This window comes from Cavia porcellus, unplaced genomic scaffold (genome assembly GCF_034190915.1).
Source record: "Cavia porcellus strain 051 isolate PalLab524CR breed Dunkin Hartley unplaced genomic scaffold, mCavPor4.1 scaffold_17, whole genome shotgun sequence".
Classification (NCBI taxonomy): Eukaryota; Metazoa; Chordata; class Mammalia; order Rodentia; family Caviidae; genus Cavia; species Cavia porcellus.
In genome coordinates, this window is record NW_026947500.1 from 14,517,443 (window position 1) to 14,522,025 (window position 4,583).

General features: G+C 40.9%; 1 long non-coding RNA gene across 1 annotated transcript; it reads right to left on the reverse strand.

The window, feature by feature from the left end:
* Positions 1 to 485: 485 nt before the first annotated feature.
* On the reverse strand, positions 486 to 3,611 carry LOC111756097 (uncharacterized). The gene is made up of 3 exons (XR_002790589.2): positions 3,505 to 3,611; positions 2,013 to 2,222; positions 486 to 1,657 (listed from the first exon to the last, which is right to left on the reverse strand). It is a non-coding gene; the product is annotated as an uncharacterized LOC111756097 (long non-coding RNA).
* Between the last annotated feature and the right edge of the window lie 972 nt (positions 3,612 to 4,583).

Here is a 4,583-nt window from a genome sequence, read left to right on the forward strand (position 1 = left end):
CCCAACTGTACTCCTTAGCTTCTCCTCAAGAGACAAGTCAAGTTCGAGAGATGCAATTTCATTCCAAAAAGTTTCAAAAACACAGATAAAAATGATTCAGTATTTCCAGATGCACAGTAATTCTTGGCAGAAAAAGTTAATTCCAGGTGTGTAATCTCCTAAAGAAATCTGTTGTCAAAGCTGGATAAAACCATCACAGTAGAAAAATAGAAGTTCACCTATGAACAAAGTACAAGATACGGCTAGGAAAACTCTCCGCTCCATGCAGAAATTACAGCATAAAAGTGAAACTGCCTTTTACTTATGTAAACATCGCTAAGTTTTTGGGCATCATTTCAAAAGAGGTAGAACCGAGCATGCACGAGCACATAGAAATATGACATGTTCGTGGTGGGAGGTTTAGGGTGGGGTTCTAGTGCCAAGCCAGACTCTAATACACAGACAAAGGAAGACAGAAGACGAATTTTATAGCTTACAGATTTTTTTCTTCCTCTTTTTTTTTTTTTAAACTGCTGGACCAACCAAATAACTCAATCAACAACAACAAAACAGAGATGTGCCACACAGTGGAAAATGTTGTAACAGCTTCAATAACGAGGGGCCCCTGGCAGGAGTGGGAATTCGGGTGGAGGGGGTCAGGGAAAGAGATCCCATATTATGGAATATTTAAACTTTGTAATTCAATGCACATTTATTAATTGGTTTCTTTTAAAGAGGCACTTATTTATGACAGGTTTGTGAACAATATAGCATGTACAGAGCACTGCAGTTCTCCCATGGCTTGTTTTGATTTACATATGTTCAGATGAAATGAACATCACATTTCACAGGAGTTCCAGCTGCTCTTGAAGTGTTTGCCAATACTACGTCTCCCAGGAGTTGTTACCACCAGATTAATATCCTGTGGGTCACTTAATTTAAAAAACCATATTATAGAAGCATTATATGATTAGATGTACTCCTTTTATAAGCCCGCTGGGGTGTGTACTTTGCATCTGGTTTAGAAAGGCTGGTGAGATTCTAACTTATGTAGACCTCCAACCTGGAGTCTCTGAATGGCCAATGACTAGACCAACACATAGTCAAGTGAGAAAAATAGGTCCTGTGTCCACCACCAGAAAGTGCCTTGAAATCGGATCTAAAGGAACAACTTGCTTAGTCAGAAACAGACCTGAACCACCACCGGGAGGAACTGGCTTCTACAGAGTGAAAGGAGATGTTATCACACGTGCCACTGGGCCCACTGGTCACCAAATGCTCACAGTAAGTAGAGAACCATGCTATTTCCACATTGCACTATCAAAGCCAAGTTCTGCACTTCAAAGAATATTTTAGTCATGAATTTAAAATCTGTTCTTCTTTCTCCTTGTTAAACATTTTGGGGAATTGGACATATCCCTCACTACCACAGGAAGCATGCTTTTTGAATAAGAGGAGGAGCTGGCTATGGGCTCCAAGGCCCCTTTGGAGTGGGATGTCCATCATTTCCTGCAGGAGTGTCAGGTGTTATCCAGTGTGGCAACTCCCTCCTGGCAACCCGGGAGCATCAATCATCATTTATGGTCCACTTCTGATTATCTGTACACAGATAATTCACTTAGCTTCCTCCAGGCCAGACTCCAAAGGCGTCTTACTATCATCAGGAGGACAAGAAAGCCTAAAAGACAACCAGGTAGAAAATTGTGAGCTGGAGAATCTAGGTTTGATGAAGACTGTGGGTAACTGTGATTTCGTTCGCAATCAAATAAAGACCATGTCTTCCTTCACTAGGGAAAATCTGCAACAGTTGCTTGCTTTGTAGCTGCATCAGACCTTTGTGGACAAACACAGAAGGCTGAAGAGCTTGTTCTAAAATCAGAGTCTTTCACAGTACCAATGGGTATGTTCTTGAAATTTTGTCACCAAGATAAACTGTACTGATTAACTGTCAACTGCATTTCACTAAGTAGAGGAAAAAGAAATTTTTATGAGTTGAGACTGGAAGAGATGAACTGGGCAGCAGAAATACATACCTCTGAGTTTGCAAAAGCAGAAAAATTCCTGGCGTGGATTCAAAGCACCATCAAGCGCTCACTCCCAGGAGGAAGATGAACATGGAGAGGAGAAAGGCAAGGCCAGGGGTTGCGCTTGAAGTCCTGCTCATCCGTTTAAACAGCGAGGGTCGCCCATCCTTCTGTTCGACCGCAACCACCTGGGTTTGCCCACTGTTTTATTTTCTTAACCTGACACAACATGGAGGTAAGAAAAGGTTGGTAAAAAGATGAATCACATTCTTTGTACCCTGTTCTGCTACTTGTCACATTTCTAAAATACCAACCTCCCAGAGCCCACCCTCAAGAGGAAGGGGGAATCTTCAGCTCTATTCATTTTTGACAAAATACCAACAATTCCTAGGAACTGGGTAATTACTGAAACAAATTCTAGTTTCTTACACTTGCATCTTTAAAGCAGTAACAGGTAGCGACCAGTTTTGATTTGTACTGACTTAGACACTGGGATGCTGTTCCAAACAGCCACCTTGATCAGGTCACAAAGCTTCTTTATGGCTATTTCTTTATCTACAAAACCATGAAGATGTGCTAGGGACGTGTACCAACTCCCCACAATGAATATAATCATTACCTACTGCAATCATGTACTGGTAAAAATAAAATTTCTAACAGTTGCCAAAAAGGCCTATGGTATTATCTAACCTGTATAATCCACAAAGTTATTGAGAAGAATTGAATTCATGAATATGGGAATATCTACAGACTATGAAGGACTACAACTAATTCAGAGGATGATGATGGTGGTGGTGTTGATGGCGGTGAGAGAGCCTCCAGGTGATGGGAATTCTGTACATTTATGAAATCTTGGGTTAGTAGCCATCATTTGGGAGGTTTCATAAGCGTAATGGTATTCCTCAAACAAAAACTATTTTAAACACATAATGTACACTTTTTCAAAGAAGGTTTATGGTACACACTCCAATATTTACTACTGAAAAATAATAACGATGTCAGGAGGTAACCACCGTTACTTCATTACGTTTTGTTTCCCTGCTTTCCAAGTGAGCTGCCTCCCCTGAGTGACGCTCAGGAAGGTCTGGCCTTGTTCTCCTCGGCCTTTATTCTTTGCATGATTATGCCCTGCCCTATCCAGGTGCTGCAGTTTCTGCCAAAGGATGAAATAAACATTTCTTCAGTATCATTGCCCAAGAGATTTTACTTTTGATCTTCTGTGTTTACTTCAAGTGGCTGCTAGTTGATGAAAGAATGGGAAAGAGGAAAATGAAACCTATACTGAACACTAAAAGTATCCCTTGAAAGAAACTATAATTTTCCTAGGATGCTGAGGATTTAATGCTCCAATAGCAGCTGATGCTCTAGCATGCAAGCCACCACTATCAAAATTCTGCCTTTGTGGAAAGCTGTACACATCTCTGTCCACAGCGCCCTCCCACCAACACTGTCCCTACCCCAGTTCTGAGTCAAAGGCAAAATATAGATTCTTTTAACTCACGTGCTTTTCTTTTACATGGAGCAGCTAGAAACTCACTATTCAAGCTGAAATGCATGTCCTGCTTCTGTAGCTGAACAGGTCCACAGAGCTTTAATTGGGAAGAGATCCTAAGACAAAAGAACATGGTCCAAACAGGGCACCCTCTAGGGTTGCCCTCCCTTCCTATTTGGACACATAAAACAAGGTGAGATCAGAAGGAGCAATGCCATCCACTAAGATGCAAGGGTTGTAACATTCTGGCTGGAGCATCTTTTGCTAGTCCTGTTTTCAGATAAGCAGACTGAGAAGCAGAATACCTGGAATCCTCTGCAAATGGACACAGAAAGCTGGTGCCCTATTTTCCTGTCTACCTTCAGTAGCTGTGCTAGGATTTCAAGAACACTTGAAGGCCTCTTGATTTCGCCCATTAGTCCTTATCCACCGTGGGCATTTTCAATTCTGCCAACAGAGTTTATAAATCCATGCTGTAAATGTCAGGACCTTCCCAAGAAGGTTTGCTAATTATCCTAACTCCCCCTGCTGGTGGGTTTTACTACAACCCAAACTCAAAACTGACTTGTACACAGTAACAACTGTTAAAAATATTTTTCAAATTAATTCACACACTCAAAGAGAACAGAGGAAGGAAAAAAATTTTTTTAAAGGCACATTTTACTTGAGACTGGAACTCACTACAACATAAACAAGATGGGGGTTTGATATTACTTTTAAAACTAGTCTTTGGGATTAGATTCTAAAATATCAAATAGATACGTTGGTCTAATTTCTCCCTTATTCTTTTGGTTCCCACACTCCTCCTCATTTTTGTGGCTTGCGATATTTCCCTTTGTCTCTAAGCTCTAGACTTCTACTTAATAAGTACCAATAAAGATTGCATGTTATCCTTAAACAGTGGTAGCATTCCCCACCTGCTAATTGCTTTATTTGTACTTACTGTTTCCGCCCTCTCATCAACAGGGGCTTTAGTATAAAGGGCAATGAAGTAGAACGTGATGCAGTGAACAGGAGCCAGCCGAGTGAATGCTTCTATAATTACACAGTAGCCTGGAGTAGCTCTTCTCAAATCAAATTATGAGCCT